This window comes from Panthera uncia (genome assembly GCF_023721935.1).
Source record: "Panthera uncia isolate 11264 chromosome C1 unlocalized genomic scaffold, Puncia_PCG_1.0 HiC_scaffold_4, whole genome shotgun sequence".
In the NCBI taxonomy this organism is placed as follows: domain Eukaryota; kingdom Metazoa; phylum Chordata; class Mammalia; order Carnivora; family Felidae; genus Panthera; species Panthera uncia.
In genome coordinates, this window is record NW_026057585.1 from 12,851,695 (window position 1) to 12,865,874 (window position 14,180).

Genomic DNA, 14,180 nt, shown 5'->3' on the forward strand with positions numbered 1-14,180 from the left:
ACCATGTTGCATGCTCAGCGTGGAGCCCACAACCATCAGATCATGACCTGAGCCAAAATCTAGAGTTGGACCCTCAACCGACTGAGCTACCCAGGTGCCCCAAAGGTAGCTATTATTTTAATTTTTATTCCTAGTCCTCACAGACGGGGAATCATGATCTCACCTTGGGGAGGGACCAGAAAGAACCAGAATAAAAGAGGATCGTGAGCCCCAATGACAGGAGGCCCCGTGCTGCCTGTGAGTATTGGGTTCAGTGACTCCAGGATGCACATATTGCGTGTGGCCTTTGACCCCTGGAACTGGTCTGTGGCAGTGGCCCTCATGTGCTACACTATGCAGTACCTTTGGAGATTACACATAAAGTAAGGACCCAGCTGTCCCTATGGACCTGGATATGTGAATGGGATGAGCAGAGAGAGTGGAGGCAAGGCACGCAGCTGCCATTGTCTTCTTTGCATGGCTACCACAACCTCCCCAGAGCCTTCTCTCTCTTGTACTCGATGGCAACTCTTATGGAAAAACTGATCGCCCTGGTTGCAGAAGAAGAGGCAATGGCAATAGTACCAAACAATGAAATCATTGCAGTAGGTGTTGAACTAGTTGGTATGATACATGCCAGCAGCCTTCTGGGAAAGTCTCTAAATGAGGAACTTGCCGTCGTGGATGTTTTAGAAGATAAACTCAAAAAAGAGGAGGTGCATCTGCAGCATGGAAGCTTACTTCTTCAGACACCAAAACTTGTGGCAGATAGAGATTACTCTGCCAATTCTAAGATTGTGATGGAAAATGCAGGAGTCTGCCAGCCAGAGGAAGAGAGTCATCTCAATCTGGTGCAGGGGAACATTAATGTCTTCAGATTCATTCTTCTTCAGATCATCAAGGACAGCCAATTGCGTCATAATTATAGTTCCCGATCCGGTCGATTCTCACATATGTTACCTGGAGACTAACTGGATTACCTGAGCATGATGTGATTGGAAGTGAGTGCGAGATTTTGAGATCTTCCAGGTGAAAAACTCGGCATTCGTCCCAGCAGCTGCCGAGTTGGGGGAGAACGTGGTGTCTTTAGTGAGGCTGTATGGAGTAGAGTGAATGTGGCAGGCATTTCTCTCTAGGAACTGAATCCAAAAATGGGAATGATAGTGAAAATTGGGAGGAAGCACATAAGATGGTGACCAGAAGTGCCTATGGAACCATCAAGCCAAAGGATATACCAGATAGGCTATTGGATAAGTGTGGCTCACCTCATTGAATGCATGTTGAAAATCTATCCAGGGGTCATCCTGTGTCAATGATGGGGAAGGGAATGTACGGCATTGAGAATGAAGTCTTCCTGAGCCTTCCATGTATCCTGAGTGCCCAGGGGTTAACCAGTGTTATCAACCAGAAACTGAAGGCTGACCAAGTTGCTCAGCTCCAGAAAAGTGCAGATACCCTGTGGGACATCAAGAAGGACCTAAAAGCTCTGTGACTTCTGGATTCTAGGCGGTAGAAATGTAAAAACTCCAACATGATTAACCATGGATCTCTAGTTTCTATCCATGTACGTGGATCACAGTTTGCTTTTTACCTTTGTAGATACATGAACTTGTGCTCACAGAATCAGAGCCTGCACTTGGTTTAATGCTTGCGGTATGAGCCCTTGAACAGACAGAATTAACTATTGGGGGCAAAAAAAGAAGGAAAAGAAAAGATAGAAAAGAAAGAAAGAGGGAAGGCTGGGGGCTCAAGCAGGGCTGGATTCCAATCCAGTGTTAGGACAGTCTAACGCTGCCACAAAAGGAGTTTGTGCGGGCGTGGACAGAGCGCAAGGCCACTGCTCCTGCCCTCCTCCTCTTCGAGTCAGATACATGTTCCAGGACCTGTTCCTCATGTTCCACGAGGAGATAAGACTGTGCCAGCCTTGGGCACCCGGTGACTGAAAGCTCCCCCCACCACCTCCGCCCAGGCCTGGGTGTGTGGCTGCCACAGCAAATGCTCTCAAGCGTCTAACAAAGCAAGCTCAGCCCGTGGTGGGTGCTGGTGACGTCTGATGGTCTAAAACAATTAAACCCATAATCAGAGGGGTGCTCCAACTCGGCTGCTGTGGGTTTGTTTGCCTACCAGTCACAATCATCTTGCTGGGAGTGTGCATCAGCCGTTAGCCCTCAAAGTTCTGTTGCTAAGAGATTATGAACCAGATGATGTTTCCAAAAAATAACCACTACAGGATGTTCCAGGATAGAGGCATAATAACAGCCCAAACAGAACGGATATGCTGTTATTGATAAATCCTCGTAAAGAGCCAAGGAATGGGGCAGCTGGGGGTAGCCTGGCCATGCACATCCTATGTAAATTACTGGTTTGCCAAAATTTTAAATGTAACAAAATAGAGTCATCAGTGATACCCGTAAGGGACATGATCTGAAGTCTTCATGATTCCGAAAGTTCCTTCATCAACCAAGACATGTCTGTTGGAGGCCTGTTGTTTGCCTATTCCGAGCATGTTTACAACCATCTCAGCCACATTTAGTAGCAGGCAGTGACTAAGCTTAACAGGGCTGTAACCACCCCTTGTTTGACACAGTGCCTGTGGGTGACAATTGATGAAGTGATTTAACATAGCTGCTTGCAGCCACCTCCACTATTGCTCTGTTGCTGGGGTAACAGGAACCAGTCAACTAACAGCAGCCCAGGTTAGAGCAGGACATTTTCCATCAACAGGAAGTCAGCAAACAGGGAGCTTGCAAGAAACTGATAGTCATCTGGCGCCTAGAACAGTTCTGTCCATGCAGTTTTCCCGGGAAGATGCAGCCATTCTGCTCTGGGTCCTCACCGAAGGCTCCTGGCTCCGCTCCCCTATCAAGGCGGGTGATACTGTGCAAAGTGGCTGTCACCTGTTAGGAGAGGAAATCCTCACCTCTGTCGGCCTCCCTCCTGACCTGGGAGCAGAGCAGCACGATGCCCGCCTGACAACCCCTTCCTGCCACCCCACACCCCCTTCCCTCTCAACCCCCACCCCCACTGGCCCACTCTGCTTTCTATCTGGCCAGGCCCCTGGCCACAGTGGCCTAATGGTCTACACTTTATCCTGCTGGGGCTGGTGGTAAAGACCAAGTTGTTGTGTTCTTCTTTCATTTAACAGGTAAAGGAGACGAGGCCCAGAAAGACAAGGTGAGGTGTCAGGGTCATGTACGCAGCTAGTAAGTCAGGAGGTAGCTGCGTGTCTTCTAGCCCTGAATCCCAGGATCTTCGCTGTTCTGTGGGCCCCAAGCACCCTCCGATGGAAACCGCACAGGAAACCGCCAAGTGTTGCAACAGCTCCCAGAAAGGGGTCAGAGTTTCCATGTGCCAACCCCGCTGACCCTCAGTCACTGTGGGGCCCTCAAGGGAAGGGGTGCAGGACCACAGGACTCTGCCTTCCTCCTCCCTCCAAGGGGCAGAAGAAGGTGTCATGAATAAAGCAAACCATTAAGATCCCAGACCTGGAAGTTTATTCTGCCACTCACTATGTGGGGGACCTCGGGCAAGTTACTTAATCTTCTGCAGTGTTGTTTCCTTTCTAAAAAGTAGGACAAGTACCTCCCTACTTTATGGGGTTGTTATGAGGAGCGCATGAGATTAGACAGGTACAAGTGGTCAGCAGGGCGTATGGGAAATCCTTGACAAACGCTAACAGCAGGGGTGGCCATGGCCCTGACATTATCGTCCTCTTCACCACCACCAGCACCCACTCCTGCTAGGCCCCTGGGGCGCAAGCAGGCAGGAGGCTGGTGCCAAAGGGATGCATTTCCCTGGGGCTCCCGGTGATGGATCCTTAATTTTTCAGAAGCTGGGCTAACGGAATGGAGAAGCAGCCTTGTGGCTTTCTGTGCCTGTCTCAACACATGTGCTAACAATTGGCTGTCTTGTGCCAGAGTTCCCCGGTGCCCAGCCCAGCAACCCCCGCCGCCCAGTGCCCCCCACCCTGAAGCATGCAGGGGCTTCTGCCCTTGGCCAGGCCTGGGAGGCCTCAACAGCAAGCTGCTTCCTCCCCCCCCGAGTAGGAAAGAGTGTGGGGTGCCTCCCTTGTCTGTCTGAAAGTTGCTCCTCTGAGAGTCTTAAAACCTCGGTGCAGAGAAGGACATCTAGGGAGGGCCGGGAGCCGGACAGACGAAGGCTGTGGTGGAAGATCGTCAATTCACCAGCCCTGCCACTTGCCCCCCCCCCACCCCCCAGTGCAGAGGCTCTGTTATCCTGTGGGGTCAGGACGCTGTTTCTGCTGAGTCATCCTTTCTTGCCCAGAGGGATCCTGGCCCAAAGCCACATTCCTGGTGGGGTCTGAATGCCACAGAGGACGGAAACTTCCTTTCTCACCAGACCCCAGCTCTCCAGCCCAGCACACCGTCCGGTCTCTCAGCAGCCTCTGCCGGCAGCAAACACTCTCCTCTAAGCCTGTGTGGGTCCTCCCCTCAGAGCCCTGACCCTCCCTAGACCTTGCCTCTGGGAGAGCTTAGAACATTCCACAAGGAGGCAAGGATGCTCATGTGCCAAGGGTGGAAAGGCTGAGTCTAAGGGGAGGGGGCCAGAGGGATACTGAGGAACTATTTGTAACTCCCCATCTGCCTCCTTGGTGGCCCCTCCTGCCAGTGGGGATTCAGCAGTCCCATTGAGAAGGATCCTGCTGCTTGAGGACAGCCCTGGGCAGAGGCCAGATCTCAAGCTAGAAAGGAGACAAGGTGGTCTAAGAGGCTTCATCCCTGGGCCCATACTGCCCCCACGTAGCAACTCCAGCATCCCCTTGTGCAAAATTTCAGTGTCCCCAAACGTGCAAGTTGGCCACACCTTCTGCAGAGCTCATGTTTCAGAAACTTATGGGCCAGGCACTATACTGGGCACTGGCCCCACAGCAGTGGACAAAGGCAGATGTGGCCCGTCCCACTATCTCCCTCGTCCTTTCCAGGCCTACCATCCCTGCTTTCAATCACACTTGGCTTCTAATCTTGGCTCCCCACTTCTAACTGTGTGACCTTAAGCAAGTTACTTTACCTCTCTGGACCTTATCTTCTCTATAAAGTGAGGGCAGGCTAATACCGACTTCACAGGGCTCATAAGAGAGGTAAATGAGTTAATATGCGTTAATATATATAATATATGTGCATATACGTTAACATATATAAGATGTTTAGAACACTTCCTGGCACAAAGACTTCAGTACGCGTGTGGGCGTGTGTGCGCATGTGTGCACACCACGTCTTTGCTCTCACTGCCGTCTACCTGGAATGCTTTTCCCCTTTTCTGCAGAAATCTGTGGGTTCAACCATGGCAGGGTTTTCAGAAGGGAGGACTTAATGGAGGGCCGGCCCAAGGTCAGGCCACAGCCCTGCTAGGGCCACCGACACCTGCAAAGCACCTTACACTCCCCTGTGAGGCAGATGAGGGCAGGGGGCTCAGGGAGGTAAGACACCCACCCGAGGCTGCTGCCCTCATCAGTGTTGGATCTAAGAGTGGAGTTTGGGTCTTCTGACTGCAAGTAGCACCGTTCCTGCCCCACCTCACGGTGCTGGTCCCCAGGAAACTTCAGACAGAACCTCAAAGCTCCCCCAAGACTCAGCACCCAGAGGATGGGCCCTTCCTGGATGTGCAGAGGTCCTGGAGTCAATAGGAGATATCTCTCAGAGCCAGACAGGACCAACGGAAGCGTCAGGACAGGGCCGCTGGGCGGCAGGAAGAGCTCAGCCCAGGAAACTCTGGGCAATGCCTGCAGACCACAGAGCCCCCGGGCTTCCTGCCCTCTCCACACAGGCCGCCCTGTCAACGTCAACGGGTTTGTGAAACGCTGCCGGGCAGGCAGTGGGAACTCGAGGGGCCCCAGGCTTCACTGGCTGTGGTCACCCTGTTCCGTCGCAGCCCAGGAGAAGGTGGCTTTCTAAAGACTGCCATCCACACTGCAATGGGATCCAGCTGCTGTGGGGGACAGGCACCTGATGGTGGCCCCACCGGCTCAGGTCCCAGGCCTCCAGACCCCAGGGTTCCTCCCTATAGGCCTGTATCTCCTGGGCCTCCCCAGATGCAGGGAACCCCTAGATGCAGGTGTGGGGGGGGTCTGTGGTTGAAGAACTTTAGAGTGGGAAATATGTGGGTTATAAGCCCAGTTCATAGTTTCGCTGGCTGTGTGACTTTGGGCAATTTGGTTAACCTCTCTGTGCCTCAGTCTCCTCATGTGTAAAATGTTCATAAAAAACACCTACCTTTTTGTGAGGATTGACTAGAACACTGCCCATGGAAGGTTTGATACAATACCTGACACACAGTACACTCTCAATAAGTACAAGCTCTTGTTTCAGTCAACACTATGAGGGGCAGCAGAAATCAGGGTGCAAATACTATCCCACTTCCTTCATTTTGTAGTTTTAATTAAAACCATCCAGACCCAAACTACTCTACTTGAAGGAAGTATATATCTTCCTCTGGATGCTTCCTCTCCCTTTAAATTGCTCAAGAGCCCCAAGTCTTACGTGCTCCAAAAGAAGGAGGTGGAAGGTCCAACTTCCACCCGTGGGCCAGGAGAACTGGAACTCTCACCAGTCCCACTGCCATGGTGCCTGTTGACAGCTGTTCCCATGCGGTCAGAAGGAGGAAGCCGGTCCTGCCCCACCCAGCGCCCCGCAAGGCCACATGGATCTTCCAGGCAGATGACTCCAAGCATGGCCAAGAGTGCCCTCACTCCTACTCCCGGGATTGCTACCCACATTCGTGGCTTGTTCGTGCCCATATGTGGCCATTCCCAGTGCTGAGTCTTCAGGGCTCCTGGGCCCACCCCTCACAGACTGGATAGGTGTTTAATCCCTTTTCCTTCCCCAGGATCCACCCTGGGGTTGGGGTTCTCTTTTTCAGACCCCCAAACACAAACAGTCTCATTATTCTTCTGTGTCTGAAAGTCCTCAGAAAGCAGCACACCTTGGCCACTCCAGCCCCCTACCCGATGGCTAGCCTCAGTGCTGATTCCCCTGCCCATGGACCACCAAGGTAATTCTCCCACACAACAGAGAGAGAGCCATCTCCAGAGGGGCACCCTGCCATACTGTTTCTTCTCGGTAACTAGGCAGCAGAGAGAAGACAAAATTGAAGCTAGGGCAGTGGTAGAGCCCTTTTCTCTTTATGCTCCAGGAGCATGGGATGTGAGCTCCTGGAAACAGGGGACGAGAGAGGGTTGCATTTCTATATCCCCCAGCATCTGGCTCCAGAGCCTGAGCTCTCACCAACATGTCCACATGCATGGCTCAGTCAATGTCTGTTGACTGACCAACTGACTGAGAGCAAAAAACCTATCTGAAGCAGGGAGGGTCAAGCAGAGATGGAGGGTTGGCCAGAACAGGGGAAACCAGGCCCATGGGAAGCAGAGAAGCATATGGGTCTGCAGGAGAAGTGGGGCAGCCTCACGGGAACAGAGGAAAGAGGATGTTTTTCTAGGGGCAATGAGGGTGGCGCTCTGGTTGCTGAAGGACCTGGGAGGTATCTCTGGGAGAACTCTGGAGACTGCCAGACTCTTTCAGGTGCCTAGCAGGGGTTGGGGAGCAGGAATGGCAGGAGCTGGTGGGGACAGCAGCCACAGAGGGGGAGGTCTGTGGGAGGGGGCTCTCAGAGGGATCCAGGGAATTGTAACTCCCCTCTGCGAAGAGAGCCCTGGTTCAAACTGTAAATCAAAAGCAAGCCCACTGCCTTTGACAGAGTCCAGAGCTCAGGCTGCCCCAGAGAAGAGCTCCCACTGCCCAGGAGCTGCTCCAACTCTCTCTGTGCCCATCTCAGTGCCCTGTGCTAAGATGCAACCTTCCAGGGACCTCTGGGGCTTGCACAGCCGCTGACCCGGCCTTCCACAGACGCAAGTGTCCAAGGGGGACAGAAACAACAGCCAGCACCCAGTGCAAAGGACATATGGGATCACAAATTTTGAAGCCCGATAACCTGGTTGCAAACCCCAGCTCACACCTACCACCTGTGTGCCAAGGTACCCTCTCTGAGCCTCAGTCATGCACCTTGCAACAGTACGGACCTCATGGAACTATTCAATGGCAGGATATAAAGCACTCAGCCCGGAGCCTGGCACATGGTGCCAAAGGGCGGCCTCAGTTGGCATCACGCTGGTCCAGGTGTCTGAGTAGTCAGGTAGGGTGACGCAGACCTCTTCCAGCCTCGTGCCCATCCACGAACTTACTTGGCATCTCAGGCACAATTGGAGGAGGCTGGGCCTTGGCCAGGGAGCACAGGAGGTTTCTCACCGTGGCAGGGAAATTGCTGGCTTGGGGGTGCGGACAGCCACAGTGACCGTCTCTCTGCAGGACGGATGCGGCTTTGCTGACAGAGAGTCTGCGGCCTGGACATACCAGCGGTGCAGGTCTGAGGTCAGCAGTGGGGAGCCGGGCCCACCACGGCCTCACCATCCCCGGCAGGGCCCCACCAGGGCAAGGCATCTGCTTCCAATCAGCTGCCCCTCAGCCCAGGGAGGGGGTGGGGGGCTGAGGCCTCCTCCCCAGGCTCGGCTCTCACCAGGCAGAACGGACATCAAGAGCAAAGAAATCAGGGAGACACTCCGGGGTCCTGGGTCCAGGGGCCCAGGCCAAACAGAAAAGGACTGGAAATAGAGGTTTATTGTTAGCTCATTTAAAGGAAATCCTCCTAGCTCCCTGTTGCAAAACCACACCCAGTCGAGCCCAGTCAGTACCCCCAAGCCCCTCCTGGCTCATGCATCTGGCTTGTTCCCCACTCCAGACTTTGCACTAACCCCCTGTGCCTGGGGGCCCCTCTCCTGCTCTGTTCCCGGCTGACCCCTCATCCTTCAGCTTAAATCCCATTTCCTTAGGAAAACCTCCTTGGCCCCATGTTTGGTCCCAATTAAACAACCTTGTTTGGCATGATTCGGTTTGTACTTACGTAGTTATCTGTGTAAGTCAGAATTGCATCTGTCTCCCTTGAGACCATATCCCTAAAATCCAGCATGGAGCCTGGCACAGAGCACATGCTCAATAAATACTTGTTGAGTCAATGACTGAATCGCACCTCATAATTTTTTCTACAGTTTCTGAGTGTAATCCTCACTATTTTTTCCCCTGCAGGATTATCAGTGCTTATGCCCATTTTACAACGCCCAAAGTCAAGGTCGGAGGTGAGTTATGGACCCTGGCTCCCAACCTGGTGCTCATCCTTTATCCAGGAGGAAAAAGCACGTACATAGGGAGAGTGGGCTTTGCAGTCAACCTCCCTGGGGTCAAAATGAAGTGCTTCTGCTCACAGCTCTGCTACCTCCGACAGGCGACTCACCTCTCTGAGCCTCATTCCCCTCATCTGTACAATGCTACAACAGGGCTGACTTGAATGGGCCACGGTGAGGCTTCCGTGAGCCCACAACGGTCAAGTGTCTAGCATGAGAATTGGGTCTCTGTGCTTGTACAGCCCTCCTTGGCTCACGGGGATGATCTCTCAGGCATTAAGTGGTTTCCTGTTGGCAGGGGACAGGCCTTCTTTCCCTGTACCTGGGAGCACCCTACGGACAAGGCCGGGTCTAGTGCCTCCCTGCATCCCCTTTTGCTCCTAGGCCAGCACAGACCTGAGGTGTTTGCTCAGCCAGATGCAGGAATACGAGAGCATTTGCCTGGGTCCAGGGAAAAAGCTCTGCTCACTCCCTGCTGATAAGCAGATGAGGGAGCAGGGCCCTCTCCCGCTCCGATCCAAGGGCTGGAGGGTGAGTGGAAGCCCCAGCTATGCAGCAAAGGGGAGCTTTCAGAGAACCTGAGTTCCAAAGGAGGGAGCAACAAACTCCAGAGGAGAAGAGGGAGGATATGACCAGAGGGAGGGCAAAATCCAGACAAGAGGCTGTGACAGAGGCCCTGCAGAGGGTAGGTTTGGCCTGGGACCTCCACGTGTGTAGGCCTCCTCGGGGCCTATACAGACACAAGGGGTGCCTGGGAAGGAACCGGAGAATTAGCCTAGACCTTGGCCTGCGGGTAGGCAAAATGAGGCTAAAGGAGGCAGAGGCCTAGAACACAGACACAAGCATGCAACCCTGAACCCTGGAGCTCAGGGTGTCTGTAATACTCTTAACTTGGACTTCTGGGTATTCCTTTAGCAGCAGCCGCTAGACCAGTGCCCGGCACAGAGCATGTGCCCAATAAACACTTGTTAAATGAATGAATGAAGAGAAATAAGGTATTTCTATTAGCTTCTTTAAAAGCTCTCCCTGACTCCCTTGACTCTGCCCTTCCTGCAGCCATCTCCAAAATGCCACTGGGACCCCATCACCCCCACCCTCCCTTCCCCCTGCAGGTAGAGGAAGCACACTAGTGGCCTCTGAGCCAAATCTGGATCACTGACTTCCCCCGTTTGGCCCACACCATGTGTTTTTGTTTTGTTATGTGTTAAATTTGAATTAGTTGCTCAATCTAAAAATAAAAGTGCCCACAGAAAAATCTGCATTTCCAGCTTCTCTGAAGAGTCAGTCAGGCGACATGACAACTGGGTCTGCCTGCCCACCGACAGTGGCTGGAGCCGCTGGGAGAAGGCCTGCCCTCCCGGAAGCCTCTTCCTGATCCTTCGTCTTCTATCCCTTCTCACCCCGACCCCTGCAGACAGCAGAGACAGAGGCACAAGTCCAAACTCCTACACCAGGACCCCGAGGCCTCAGTGATGTGACCCTCACTCGGGTTGAGCATCTCCATCTATCTGTCCTCACTGTCCTTATCCCCGAGGTTCTGGCCACACCATGCTATCTCTAGTTTTAGAGCCCATGCTCTTTCACGACTCTGAGCGGCTGCACAAGTGGGACCTCAGCCGCGGTGCCTGTCCCCACTGTGGGGACTGTGCTGACGCCTCTGTGACATTTGGTCTAGGCTCAAGGCCATCTTGGTGGCAGTGGAGCCTCCAGTTACCCATCCCGGGTGAACGGCCCCTCTGTGCCACCACAGCCCAGGTACCCATAGCTACTCCCGCCCCTGTCCACGAGCTCTGCATTGCTCCCCGGGCTGTGGGCTCAGGACCATGGAATCACGCCTTGTTCTCCCTTTATCTCTGGGATTCCCAGGGCCAGTCTCTGAACATAGAATACAACCCCCTAGCCTAGCTCAGTACATGCCTTGAGGGCGTGAATCAAGTAGAAGCCTTTGACATCAAGTGTGGCAGCAGCAGAAAGAAAAAATCCCCATCAACAAAACAATTGAGAAGCCTTTGGATGGTGCCTTATCAAAAGCTGCATTTTGTCACATCTACCCCCAGTACACACACTGCGCTGACAGTTCCAGGAAGACACTGCCTCAATCAGGCCAACTCTCGAAAAATAAGAAAATGGGACATGGGCACCTGGGTGGCTCAGTTGGCTGAGCGTCGGACTTTGGCTGGGGTCATGATCCTGCAGTTTGTGAGTTCGAGGCCCGCATCGGTCTCACTACAGTCAGCTCAGAGCCCCCACTTCATTCAGATCCTCTGTCCCCCTCTCTCTGCCCCTCCCCCACTTGTGCCCTCACAAAAATAAACATTCAAAAAAAATAAACAAAATGGGACAAGTGTTGTCTTTGGAGTCTGCTAGACACATATTCATGCGCGTGCACACACACACACACACACACACACACACACAGGCACACCATTGAGGTCAGGCACGTGTACACAGATGCACAGACATATCCCATGTTGACTACCATCAAGCGTATTTTTACCCACCTATTTTACCTCCAGCTGAGGCCCCGTGCCTCCCTCATGTCCCAGGCTTTTCCTGACTCCTCTCCCACCAAAACAGCTATGTCCCAAGTTCTCGGCCCACGCCTACCTACCCTTTCAACCCCGCTTGCTCGTTCTGTCACGGAGTCAGCCAGCTCAAGCCTGCAGCTAGGTAGAGATTGCTTTCACACTTGAATGCTGACGGCGACTCCATCTAAAAGATGGGAGCCGTCAGTCTAGGGTCAGATTCTGAGGGGCCTGGTGGGCAGGGTCCGGCTGGGGGAGAGAGAAGGGCCACCAGGAGAGCGAGCACACGGGCGCACCAGGACCCACACCTAATGGAGTACTGGGTCCTGCTAGGCCCCGGCTGAGATGTGCAACCAGCCCACACAGCCAGCAAACCCCCCCCCCCCCCACCAGCGACAGGGACAGGTCTGCTCCTCATCTGTCTGGCTCCGGCCCTGAAGTCTCATTCTTCACCACCAGCTTCTAAGTGTCATCACCGGCAGTGACGGGCATGACGTTGACAGGGATAGAGGAAATGGGAGCTACTGTACCCACTGAGGCACACCGTACATGGGAGTGGCGTTCAAATGAGCCATCCTGGTACATGTGTGTATTGAGTGAGGTAACAGTCCTGCGCACCAAAGTGAAACTTGGGGAAGAAGGGGCGGTCTTTCCCACTGCCTCCTCAGGGCACCCCGGTGGGCTGGCAGAGCCAGGGAGATAACACTGAAGGAGGATGGGGCCCGGGATCTGTCTATAAGTTACCTCCTGGCCCTGTTTCAAAAGGAAGCTCAGGCAGGGCAAGGTGAGTCACTGCCCCAGGCATATTTCCAGGACAGAACCCAAGTCAGCCTGCTCCTGGCCCTTGTCCTGGCTCTGTCCCGTCCCACCTCAGTACCGCTCACCAGGCAGAGAGAGCAGGGCCAAGCCCTCGTGCCGTGCAAGTCGGGGGGGCATTAGTACTTCCCGCACCTGAGCCCGGGGTAGGCATCCTGGCTCAGGAGACATGCCAGCCCTCCCGGGCACCCACCCCAACACAGAGAATCTCGGGCTCAGGAGGGTATTGACTCAGAGTTCTGGTTGGCTTCCTCCACTCTGCCTCCTGCTGTTCCAGCTACCATAGCCAATCCCATTAATCACCTTCACTCACCAATTCCCCCAGGAATGTGGCGGTCTCATAAAAGTCAGCCCTGGGTTAAACAAACAACCCAACCTAGGCTTCTAAGTTAGCTGCTGAGAATCTGCCAGGTTTCCAGCCTTTCTTCCCCTGCTCTGCCCTCTGCCGCCCCTCCCTCCCCCACCTTCATTCCCCAACACACCTCAGGACTAGGAGGGAACAGTGTCGCCCTCGTGAAACCACCTTTAGATCAGGGGTAGGTGCGCAGAAACCTGAAAACTACCTCCTCCCTGCCCAGGGCCTCCTCTCTCCACCTGCTCCCACCCCACCACCACCTGTGCCTCCCACTCTCCTCAGGACACACAGGCCCATGTTTGGTGTCTCGCATCCCACTCCCCAACCTGGGGCTCTGCAAGCCACCTCTCATTCTGCCCGGGGACTTATACCCACCCTCAATGGAACTGAAAGTTGTTCTGGGGAGATTCTCCGCAAGGAGATAAAAGACGAGAGGGGTGGGGCCAGCTGGGAGGCTCTGGGAGAGAGGCTCTTCCTGCCCCATCCAGCCTCCCTCCACCCCTCTTCAATCCCCAGGACTTGGCACCAGTAAAGTCCCACTGGGCCTGGCCTGGGAGTAGTAGATTCAGTCCTGCCTCAGGGACTTTTTGCTGAAGAGAGGGGAAAACCACAGCCCTAAGTGCCTATAAACAAAGGCGAAAATATGCATACGCTCCACCCACTCACCAGAACAGAAGAATCCACAGCTGGACAGAAGGATGCACACAGGTAGGGACACACTCCTGCTGGAATAAGCTGCATTAAAGGGGCCAAATCTGGAGCTGTGGCTCCCGCTCTAGGGCCCCAGACTTCTAGAGTTTCTCAAGCCACTTAAAATATTTCAGAAGGCCAATGGATGTCCTACATTTAGCCATGGGGAGGCTTCTAAGATTAAGAAAAATTCCAAGGCTTTGCTTTTGGCTTGGATTACATCAATCCAGTGCAGAAACTCCAGCCATCTTGTAGTGATAAACATTCTGAGGGTCCATGTACAAGTATCAGATTGAGAAAATGGAGAGAGAAGTAGTAACAACTGCTTGTTTAACAAAATGTTTCCAAACATGGAGTTTGTAGTGGAGGAAAAAATAAAGTGGATCTTAAATGCTTATTTCCTTAATATACAAAGAGCTCCTACAAACCAATGAGAAAAAGATAACAAAGGCCAATAACATGGCACTCACCAAAAATTAAAAAAAAAAAAAAAGTAAAGAAAGAAATTCAAATAGGCAGCAAAGATAGGAAAATATGTTCAGCCTTACTCTTAAAGGCATTTAAATTTTTTTTTTTAAGTGAGATAGAATTTTTTAGCTATCAACTCAGCAAAGACAAAAGTTAAGGT

The 14,180-nt window shown here is 53.1% G+C and overlaps 1 pseudogene; it reads left to right on the forward strand.

The window, feature by feature from the left end:
* The first annotated feature begins 500 nt into the window (after window positions 1–500).
* LOC125912285 (L-lactate dehydrogenase B chain-like) lies at window positions 501–1,623 on the forward strand (annotated as a pseudogene).
* The last annotated feature ends 12,557 nt before the right edge of the window (window positions 1,624–14,180 follow it).